Here is a 12,482-nt window from a genome sequence, read left to right on the forward strand (position 1 = left end):
CAGGTTACAACACACAAAATTAAGCTAATTTAAAAGTGCTCATTCAAAGAAGAGACAGTAAATAATGAACAGTTGAATAATGGGTAAAGGTGAAGGCTGTTTGAACTTACATGACATATTATGCTGCTTGGAAGAGAGCTATGGAAAATGGTATGTGCATGAGGAAACCATAATAAATGCCCTATTTTACATAGCAATTACCCTTCTGCATTTCTAACAGGCTGGTCAGTAAGATAAAACTAATATTCACTTCTGTAATTATATTTTTCTCCTTTCTGTTTTTACTTAGAAAAAACACGCAGCTGATTGAAGTGCTACTAGGTACTAAAGCCATCTTATTTTCAGAGAAAAACAACATCCCTTATATTACCAAGCCCAGATTACCTATTAGAGAAGAATTCTCAGTATTATCCTCTCTGTGTTGACCAAATTCACATGACTGATGCACTTTTACTGGCAGAAATGAAGGCCTTCCTTTCTGAAACATAAATATAGTCTTCATCTGAGGTAGTAATCTTAAACTTAACTGATTAGTCCATTTAGTATGGTGTAACAAAAAAAAGAACATAAAATGCAATAGTATCCTATAGAAGAGTTTTTACTGACATTTTTCTCCAACAATTTCATTTATGACTTATTGTTTGAGGTAATAAAGACATACATACATAAATCAAATAGGTTGCCATTTTCATTTTTGCAAAGTAAAACCTTGCAGATGCAAAAGTTTAGTGCTAACAGGCAAGTTTGATAGTCTGTGTGAAGTTTTACAGCAGCAATTTCTCATCATTTGTTTGGAGTCATTCTCTGACTGGTTCTATATATTCCACTTAAACTGGAGTTGAATTTTGAATTATATTATGAACTGAATGATAATAACAGAACCAGGTTGAATATATTTACTAAAGAGAGAGCTGCAGCAATTCAGCTCATAAAGTACTGGAGTCATAATCCAAGGGTAATGGGTTTGAAAACCAATCGTGCTAATATGGCTCAGCTGCCTTGGTGTGTCCATTAAAACCATCAAAATATGAAACAAACTTCATTGAAAGGGTCCAACCTAGTCAGTAGGACGCTCAAATATGAAGTTGACCTTTATGATATTTAATTTTATTGTAATTCTTACCAAAACACCTAGTACTGCTTGTCTCTTCTTAAGTCTTGACTTTAAGATGGCAATTTCCTGAGAAATCTGCTCCTTCAGGTGCTCAGAAGATCCAGATAAAGGACTGGAATTACTCTGGGAAAAAATAAAATCAACCTGATGAAACACAAAAACCTACCAAAACCTGAAAGTCAAAATTTAAATTCATTACTCAGTATTCTTTTTTGTTTAGAAGGAATGGTTGAACTATTAATGTATATATAGCTTTTCCTCAGTGTAATGCCTTTCATTACAAGATAATTTCAGAAAATAATGATGATCATGACCAAAATCATGAAAAAATAATTAAACTTTCATTCATCTATCAGCTGTAAAAATGAGAGTAAAGCCAATGTATTTATTTTTGGTCTATCAAATATATGACAATATGGTTTAAAAGAAAACAAAAAGAAATTTAGGAGCATATTTTTATTTCCTTTCCAGAACCCTGTTATTTAACGAAATTAGATGTAAAAGTACCATAAAATAACAATTATAATTTAATTTACATAAAAGCCATTATTCTATACACACCTCTGATATACACAAACACATTTTGTGAAATTTGAATAATTCTTGCTTTACTACAGTTTGGTACATAATGTGCTTGCTAGTTATGGATCACAACTACCAAATTATAACAAGGCACAGCTGTACATGCTTATGAACCTGAAGGCATATTCAGACACTAAGAACTGATATACAGTTTATTCTCCTGTATCAGACTTAATTAAACATATCTAATTGCTGCTATTATATCACTTCATTTCTACCAGTTCATGTCTGAGTCCTCTGATAGGAAGATTCAATGTTTGACCCATTTATCCAACAGTCACTTTGACATTTCTACCAAGTTATGATTTACACAGGACAAATGGGCCTAGGTTGGACATCATGCTCAAATGCTAAAGAAAACCTAATTTTAGCAATAACATATCCTGATACAAGGGTCTGTTCATCTTAAAATAAATCAGGGATGGGGGTCATAATGAAGGTTCAGTTTAACACTGTCTCACCTGCCCACCTTTTCATTAAGTAACCTTAATCTATCTCGCTTGCAGAACTTAACAATAGTAGCAAAGACTCTTAACAAAACTACCATTGCTGAAGGGGTGGAAAAAAACCCAACACCAATTAAAATAAGAGGCCCAAGTGGTCTCAAGATCACCCTTTTGGCCAGATAGCCAAATGCACGAGGATTTTCCAAGAAATCTGAGTCAGGAGTTTGCTTTCCGTACAAAAGTCTTTCTATGCTGTTGACTTTATATGGTATGAAAACAGAAAGCAGTGTCTCAAGATTTTCTATCTTTTCTATGTTCATCCATATCTGCATCATTTGTCCAATCTTGACAGATGTTTTTCCCCAGGATGCTTTTTGTCAAAAGTGGTCAAAATCTGTTAATCAGTCTTCTTGAGATAAGCTGGTGAAATGTTATTTTTATTTTAGTAACATGACCATATTTGATTGATAATTGCTATCATCTGTACAATTTTGATTTGCCTTCAAGGTATAATGCTCAGTGTCAATATTGGTAAAATTCTGTTGTGCGGTGACTTATTGCTAGCATCAATAGCCATATTTGATGGTGGATAGGCATCATCTGTACAAATTTGAAAGCCCTTCATGCCTGAGTGCTTCATGTCAAATTCTACTGAACAGACTTTGAGAAGTCATTTTAAAGTTTTTTCATATTTTAGAAATGGCAGCCATATTTTGATGCCAGATTGGCATAATCTGTACAACTGCAAAGCTATATGTTAGCCTGCTTTCAACTGAATTTTGTCAAATTCTGTTTAGCATTTTTTTAGTGGAGGTCATTTGAAAAAAATGATGCTTAGCAAAAGCAGCCATAATTATGGCAGATCAACATCTTCAGTATGAATCTGAATGACCTTCATGCCATGATGCTTTCTGTCAAATTCTTTTGTAAAAGGTGAGAGGTTCTGAAAAGCAGTCGTTAAATGTTTTTCATTTGTTAGTAATGGTGGCAATATTTTAAAACAAATAAGTACCATTTTAATAAAATTAAACAATTTACGCAAGAATGCATTCTATCAAATTTGGCAAAATTCTGTTGATTGGATTTTGAAGATCTTAAAGGTTATTTAATTTTAGTAACAGTGAATATAACTATGGTGACTTTATAAAAACCTGAATGCCTTTTATGCCAGGATGCTTTCTGTCAAATTTGGTTAAATTCTATTGTTTGTTTTTTAAGAAGTCATTTCAGAGTTTTCTATTTTTAATCAAAGCTGCAATATTTGCTAGTGTATCAGCATCCCTTGCACCAGCCTTAATGCCAGGATGATTTCTGTCAAATTTGCTCAGATTCTCTAAAAGATATTTAAAAAGTCATTCAAATCTATTACTGTTTAAAGTAACAGTGGGCATCATTTGTACAAGCTGTTCATGCTAAAATGCTCACTGCCACATTTGGTTGAATATGGGCCAGTCATGTTTTAGAAGTTTAACAAAACTAATTATTATAAGAATAACAAATGAGTCACCCCAAACAAATACTATAAGCTCACTAGAAGTTAAGGTCAGGCAAGCTAAACATTCAAAATGTCTTGCCATTTGTTAGCATATTCAAGCTAAACATTATACTCACCATCAGACTCAACTAAAGTTTCTGACATCAGAAATTTGAGTGGAGACTCAAGTTGGAAAATGAGAACAACTTTCAAACCTCATAAAATAAACTAATATGTAGCTCAGTATTTCAAGATAGGTGATTCAGGTTTGAATTTCAGATATGCATTCCAAAGAATTTCACTTAACATTTTTGTAAATGATATTTTGTGGATTCTTTCTAAATAAACCAATTAACATAGTAGCTAAGTGTATTCGAAGAGAAACAACTCTTTAGTTTATATTATAGCTGACATGCTACAGGTTATGCCCCTTATAGGTTGAGGAGATTCTGTTGAAACATATTTTCTTCTCCCATGAGGCAGAATTGAAATCAGAATAGCCTTCCATGTAAAGTTGCCATTAAATTTGAAAGAAATGTAAATTGATGCATTAATTTAGCATTGCCTGAATTTTAAAAAAAAGGTGAAGATTTTTAGTTTGATAAAAGGCAATGACTGTTCAGGAACTGAAACAAATCTTCTGTTACCAGCCACTAATTATTTCCCCTATTTGAAATAAGCCCAATGTACTGAATATGAGCTAAGAGAGAAACTCCGAGATAAATGATAATGGATGCCTTATTTCTTGGCAGTCTGACATTGGTGACAAAATCATATTAAAGGATTTGATGCCAGGATGGTTGCTATTAAATTTGGTCAAATTTGGTTGCATGTTTTTTTTTTAGATGTTATTAAAAAAAATTAATTCTTGTACTGGCAGCCATATTTGATTTCAGATAATTATCAGATGAAATGACTAAAATGTTCATGATGCCATGCTTTCTGTAAAATTTATTCAAATTCTGATTGACAATTTCTCATTTTAACTTTCATTACTTTATCCTTATCTTTCACCTACCACGTTGTTGTTCAACCTTGTGCAATTTCTCATTTTAACATTTATTTCTTTATCCACATCTTTCACCTACCACATTGTTGTAAATCCTTTTGTACAATTTCTCATTAACTTTCATTTTTTTTGTCCTCATCTTTCACCTACCACCTTGTTGTTCATCCTTGTGCTTTATATACCTTGGCTAAAAGCTAATGTTGAACCAAGAGGCTCTATGCTTTCAATATTAAATAAATAAAAAAAATTATATTTTAAAGCTTATTATCATCTACCATGTATTCATATGTATATATGCATTTACAATTTTGTATTGTCAAAGGAAAAGAACATTATAAGCCATTTGCTTTCTTGTAATCCTTTACTTTCTACATGGTACATCTTGTAATCTCCAACAAAAAATTTACAAAATAAAATGTTTAAACTAAATGTTCTTGTGATGAAGTCATGTGAAGGATTTATTTCCCTTAATTTTTAGCAATGGCAGCCATATCTGATGGCTAATCAGAAACACGTCAACAAACTTAAAAGTCTTTGATGTTAGAATGCTTCCTGTCAAATGATGTCATGTTCTACTGGTGGATTTTTAAGAAGCCAACAAAGGTATTTTACTTATTTTTAGCAATGACAGCCATATTTGAATGTGGATCAGCATTATTTAAAATAAAGGACGACATAATTCTGTCTGCGAAATTGGTTCAGATGGAATGATCCAGCAGTTTTTGAGCAGAATTAGTTGCAAAAAGCAAATGTGGACAGACAATGCATAACACAAGAGGCATGCCAAACAATGGGACATATCTTAAGCTTGTTAGGCTAGATGAGCTCAAAGTTATCAATTTTTATGTTATTTGCTCTGAATTGTGCAAACTTTTGCTCTTTATGATTGCTTTCTTTTATCTGATTTATTACTGTGTGGCATTTTCATCAAATAAGAATACTATGAATGGTACAGTATATGCCCGCCCCATGTAGGCACTAGTAGGATAGGGATTACTCTAGAGATTAAGTAGGTCTATGAGACCAAATATTTGGTCAAGCTATTCAGTCTTGTACTGAAATTACTGTGCGGAAATCATTTAAAAAAAAAGATTTAACATGAAATTGACCTCTGACCTTTAGACCCCAGACTCTATAGGAATTATGATTACCCTAAATGCAAGCTATCCACAAACTTAAGCCAATGAACTTACTCTATTACAAATGATATAATGCAAAATCCACATTTCAAAACCACAATAATAGGCCTCTTTCATAAAGTGCAGGCCCAACACAAATTTGGTGAAGAAAAAAGCACTTTTTCTGTTAGTAACCTTGACATCTGATCTGATTCCAATCCCAAATTGATAGGCATTACTTCTTACCCCAACATGTTAAGTCATTCACAAAATCTGGTGAAGGTTCATGGTTGATAATTTAAAGTTTTTCTGTTTCCTTCACAATGACCTTAACCTCTGACTAAACTAAACCCAAAATCAATAGGCTTCTTTCTTCTCCCCAAGTGTAAGCCATCCACAAAACTTGATCTTGGTCTGCAATGCAGAACGAGTGTTATTGTTTGGAAACCTCTTTTCTTCTTTGAGTCAGAATGCTCTTGACAACTGACCTGTTGACCCCAAAAGCCTTGTTTCTTACCCCAAGTGCAAGCCATCCACACAGTTTAGTCTGGGTACATGATTATTACTATTGTTATTGTGTAGAAACCATGTTTTCCTCTTTAATCAGCAAACTTGTCTTTTGACCTTAAGATCAACAGGGTTTTTTCTTACCTCATATTCAAGCCATACTCAAAGTGTGGTAACTGTAGGTGCTTTAAGAACTCCAGTTCTTTTATGGAAACCAATTTTCTTCTTTCAGTCACAGTGACATTAATCTTTGACCCCCAAAAAAGAAAGGCTTTTTCCTTACCCAAGTGCAAGCAATCCACAGAGCTTGGTAACTGTAGATGGTGAACATTTCAAGTCAATATGCAAGAAAAAATTAGTAATAGATGGATGGAAGACAACATCATAATTTAATACACACTGCCATATGGCATGCATGTACAACTTTTGAGCCTGAACAATAGATTTTGTTCCAAACCAATTGCAAAATGTAAAGTCATTACTGTCAAGTCATTTTTTAACACTTGAGAATGAAACCTAACTTAAGCTCAGATGTTTATGATCTCCAGGTCTGATATATGAAAATAATTTTCAGGTTAATACATCCTTGCACAAACCTGATCTTCTATACATTCATTTTCTATATCTTTCTGGACAAGTCTCCACAGGTCCCTCAAATCAGTTTCATGGATCAGCCTTCTATAAATGGCACTCTCCTGCAATATCAAAATAAAATGATATAAACATAATTTCTCTTTTAAATTTTCAGGCTGTTTGTGCTCTGATTTCATGAGTAAAATAAGGCCTAGACCTTCAAGCCAAGAATAAGATGGAAGTAAAATAAGGCCTAGGCCTTCAAGTCAAGAATAGGATGGAAGTAAAATAAGGCCTAGGCCTTCAAGTCAAGAATAAGATGGAAGTAAAATAAGGCCTAGGCCTTCAAGTCAAGAATAAGATGGAAGTAAAATAAGGCCTATGCCTAGGCCTTCAAGCCAAGAATAAGATGGAAGTAAAATAAGGCCTAGGCCTTCAAACCAAGAATAATATGGAAGTAAAATAAAGCCTAGGCCTTCAAGCCAAGAATAAGATGGAAGTAAAATAAGGCCTAGGCCTTCAAACTAAGAATAAGATGGAAGTAAAATAAGGCCAAGGCCTTCAAGTCAAGAATAAGATGAAAGTAAAATAAGGCCTAGGCCTTCAAGTCAAGAATAAGATGGAAGTAAAATAAGGCCTAGGCCTTCAAGTCAAGAATAAAATGAAAGTAAAATAAGACCTAGGCCTTCAAGTCAAGAATAAGATGGAAGCAATGCTGTAAAATGCGATCTCAATCTCAAGGTGAAAAGGTTGAGTAATCATGTTACAGAATGATTTTTCTTAGCTTTACAAAACAAAGTATGAAAAAAAAAATCATCAAATCTTTACCAAACATTTCCATAACTGTGACCCTGACCCCAAAATCTAAAGAGCAAATGAGTGTGTCTCAGAGTGAACTGTTTCAATCCATAATGACTCATCCCATAAATGATCAAAACTACCAAAAGATTTAGAAAAATATAAGCAAATGGAACACTGTTCAACCAAAACCCTAATGGAAAATATATATATGACCATGACACTGACATCATGATCAAAAGGGCAAGTAAGCATGTCACAAAATGAACAATCTTAGCAGCAGAATTATTCATGTCAAGCATGATCAGAACCTATCACGAGGTTTACAAAATAGATACAAATGACAAACTTCAACCAAACATTAATAAAACTGTTTCACAAATCATGTTTCTGCCACCATAAAAGTGACTCCAACATATCTCTAATTTCCACTAACATTGGCTTGACAAAAAGTAGGGTTCATATCCAAAGTTATGTGCCAATATAGTATAAAGTTTATCACTGTTCATTCTTTAATTAAAAAACCCCATAAAGATGACATTAATATCCTTTGCATTAAGAAAATTTGGAGTATGCCTTGAGGATCATAAACTGAGTAACAAAAAAGCATTAGACCAGTATGGACTATAGTTTAATCATGAGTCCAACACATCCAAAGGTGGGTGATTACCTTTCAAAGGCTGGTATTTTTCATCTAGTTCCAAACTATTCTAAGCAAAATTTAAGCCAGTAAGGGAGCTTGCAAGATCTTACTGTAAAGCTGGCATAGATTATACAGTTCATCTAATGGTATGGTGAGCAATTTGCTCAAGTAAATATACTTTGCCTCTATCACATCCCATCACTATGTCATGATTCACCTCAATCTATATTATATTCTCAACTGAAAACAAAAATGATGCTAGCTACCTCCAACTGCAAGTCAAAAAGAGCAATAAATCTTAATAAAAATCATTAAGTACAACAACTTTTCAGTAAACACATCTTCAGATGATAAATCTGATATAATCCATATGTACTCGCTTATAAGTTGGATCCAACTGCAAACAACAGACCAAAATCTTCCATCACATAATGCACTATTAGATCAGGGTCTATGCTGTTTGCTCCACTTATCGATCCTAAGTGATTGCAAAAACCAGCCCTGCCAGTGCATTGTGCAATGGCAGATCTGGGAAAGTGCAGTTCAATCCAACTAAAAATTAACAATGATCCTGAAATTAATAACTGCATCCTACTGTGCCTTGCGTCAACAAAGTGTAATATCTCTTTTGAAAACTGTTCTAGTACCTTGATTGTTCAACATGCACATCTGATGACGATGACCTTAATGCGGACAGCTATGGGTACACTATGATGTGCACTTCTCATACACAACATTTATATTAGAAGTGTGCTCCAAATTACCTGAGTAGTGAAATAGGCAGTACATGTTCGTAAACAATTGAACTACAGTGAACAAGCTTGTGCACTAAAGTGAAGAAGGTAGTGCACTTACGTTAACTCACGTTAACTAGGTAGTGAGCAATGGTGGTTCTTCCTGGGGTTTTCTCGGGTTCTTCCTCCACCATTAATACTGGCTGCTATGCATAGCCTATCATGTGCTGAAAAATGATGTTAAACCCACAACAACAACAACAATAGCTAACAGGATAATGAACAAGGCAGAATTTGTTGTTTTGGGTTTAGTGTCATTTTGCAGACCATGATAGGCTATATATGGCAGCCAGTTTATTTGGTGGAGGAAGAACCTGAGAAAACCCCAGAAAAGGTTAGTTAATGAATAGTGATTTCTAATTGGACTTCAAATTGAAAATCAACAAAATAGGAAACATTCAATGTGCTTAATTTACTGGTACTTTTTATTTTTCATATATCATGAAATTTCGATAATGTCAATTTAAATGACTGCTATTGTAGTCATTGTTATTTTAGTAGATGATGATGATGATGATGACATAATATTGAGGATGATGATGATATTGATAATAATGATGGTGCTAATAATGGTAATTATTATCATTACCATTACTACAGTTATTTTTCATTATTATTATTACTAATTAATATCATTATTTGCTGATGTGGTAGTAGTGGTGGTGATTAAGGTGCAGTTATTCCTTGAATAAATCTCAAGTGCCTTAGAATAGCTTTAAATATTAAATAAAGCTATTTTGAAACTATTTTTATAAATGAAATGAATATTTGTCACTTTTTAACAAATTTAATCACTTTGCTGATGAAAATCTTGAATTTTCCATTAAATGATAAAACAAATGCATTGGTACTTGCAAATGTAATCATAAGTCGATTTCCATTGATCATGGGGTGGGGGGTATACATTTAAACATCCACTTCTTCTTTTTGCACCCAGAATGAAAACTCCCTTGAAAAGTGGCTAGCTAAGTTTTGAATAATAATAATAATAATAATTAATGACTTTATTTAAAGAGGGTAACACTATTAGCTGCACTGAACTTTCCCACCTTGTGACCCTCTATTATTTGCATGTTTACAAACACAGTATACAGTTGGCAAATGCAATAGGAATAACACAGACAAATCTTAATTTTATCTAGTAAAACTAAGTTGTTGTTGTTGTTGATGGGTTTAACGCCATTTTCAGCACAAGATAGGCTATACATGGCAGCCAGTATAAATGGTAGAGGAAGAATCCGGGAAAACCCCAGAAAGAACCACTGACCCACAAGAAGCTACTGGCAGGCTTTCTCACACACCCACACTGGCCAAACCCGAGACTCAAACTAACCCAGAGAGAGGTGAGATGGCAGTGATCCATAATGGCAAGTGCATTAGACCACTCAGACACTTGGGGCCCCGAAAAAAACTAATAATAAGCCTAATTTGGATATAAACTTAATAAACTGCAAATATATTAAGAACATGCCCTAATGAGGTATATACAGTATGAAAATAGTGTGGTAACAAAGCAGAGGGTTTAAGAGCTGAAGCTTTGAAGTTGTAATGCCTTTGTCAAATAAAACAGGTTCTGTATTTCATGCAGTGAATTAGCTAGATTATCACGAAATGCATTTATATTTGTACTTTCTCTGATTTCCTTTTGGATTCTGTTCCAAATTAGTGGCCCGGAATATTGAAAATGCTTCTTAACGAGTTCTTTATCTGGTTTTTGGAATGCAAAGGTGATTAGCCGAAACTTATTTTAAACTGGGAGTGTTGCATCGTTTTCCTGTATGAAATAGTTTCTCAGTATTATGGGCCACATTGGTTAAATTTTTTGCATTAAGTTTAGTCTTTCTCAAAAATACTTTTTCAATTACTGATGGTAATTTAATGTCATTCATTGCATTTGGGATGTTTCTAACACTATCCAGGATGAGTTTGCAAGCTCTATTTCGTGAGCGAAATAAACCAATTTCTTATTTCAGCAAAGCATTGCAGCATCTGTCACATTAAATATCTCAAATATAAATTTATGTGAAAGATTTGGACACGGTTCAGTAAATTCAGTTTATAATTTGTTATATGACTCCATTTCATAAATGGGTTAACAGTGTGAATAATTTGTTACTTCACTGGCTAATATTGTTTTGCCAGCTTTTATTTCATCAAAGAGACCCATCAAAAAGACAAAATGTCAAAAATGAACGAGTTAGGCTCAGGGAAGGAAGTGGTATATTTGAGAGACTTTTATTCTACTTTTGTAAACCATATAAATTTTAAAACAATTATTTTTTCCCTTTGTACAACCTTAAAGTGTAACATAATACACACTCTACTTTGAAATGAAAACTTGTTTGCACTTTCTCACTACAATTCTCTCTCTATAGCAGATCATGGATACATTTGTGTAAAGTGCTCTTAGTTCCCTCATCCAATGGTCAGACAGGGAAAATCAATTTATGATATGTAAATCTCACATCTAGTCTTCATTCAGTGCATTATTATTACCCTCACTGGTCAAGTTCCTGTCTGGAGATAAAATGTGTGCTCTGTAATATATACCCTGCATAATTGCTTATCTGTTTCATGTCAATACCAATATATCTGAGTCCTTTTAGCCACATCCAGTGACTGATCAGCCTTTACAAGAACATTTATATTGTCCATAGTAGAAAAAATCTTGTATAATTTCTATGGTGTCCAGCTCTTAGTGGAAAGTATCACTACTGACTGAAAATGAGAAAATGTGCAGTCTTAAAATTCATATTATTGAATATCATTTATCCTGATTACTTTTTGAAATTCATGCAGTATTTTTTAATACTCTTTGTCTGTTTAATCTACAAAAACACCACTGGATGCATAGGTCAACAATTATATACTTTTAGGTTCAGATTCACTATTGCAGAGTAGTCATTAAAAGTGTCTCTGGTTGAGAATGAGGACAGGAAAAAAGAAACACAATTTAGTTTGTGCTTAATAATAATAATAATAATAATAATAATAATAATGACTTTATTTAAAGAGGGTAACACAATTAGCTAAGAACTAATCTTCCTTGAGGCCCTTTTTTGAATAATTTCTTATTAGTTTGGGAATTTTATACTGTTTGGTAGACATGGATTGCAGGTGGGGAGAATTGCCAGGTAGCCTTTACTGGAATAGTGATTGTAAATATTCAGGAGCACTATTATTGGATATCCTGTACATTAATTTGGCTTTTCTCAAATGGATTCGGTGTTTAATAGGTAATATTTTTAACCTACCAGCTAAATTTTCCTCGTTTCTTTCTGGAGTGATATTAGTCAAAATGCTTTTTTTTAAGATGTGCCAGCTTTGCTATGTTTTTATCATTTGAATTACCCCATACTGTATTACAGGAGTCTAAATAGGGTTGTATGTAACTGTTATAAAATAGTTTTCTCTGCCTTTCAGG

General features: G+C 33.4%; 1 long non-coding RNA gene across 1 annotated transcript; it reads right to left on the reverse strand.

Moving 5' to 3' along the window:
• Positions 1-384: 384 nt before the first annotated feature.
• LOC149799037 (uncharacterized) lies at positions 385-6,947 on the reverse strand. Its single transcript, XR_016420862.1, has 3 exons — positions 6,847-6,947; positions 1,124-1,237; positions 385-478 (listed from the first exon to the last, which is right to left on the reverse strand). It is a non-coding gene; the product is annotated as an uncharacterized LOC149799037 (long non-coding RNA).
• Positions 6,948-12,482: the final 5,535 nt, after the last annotated feature.

The sequence above is a fragment of the Sinohyriopsis cumingii genome, chromosome 5, assembly GCF_028554795.1.
Source record: "Sinohyriopsis cumingii isolate HCF-2022 chromosome 5, ASM2855479v2, whole genome shotgun sequence".
In the NCBI taxonomy this organism is placed as follows: domain Eukaryota; kingdom Metazoa; phylum Mollusca; class Bivalvia; order Unionida; family Unionidae; genus Sinohyriopsis; species Sinohyriopsis cumingii.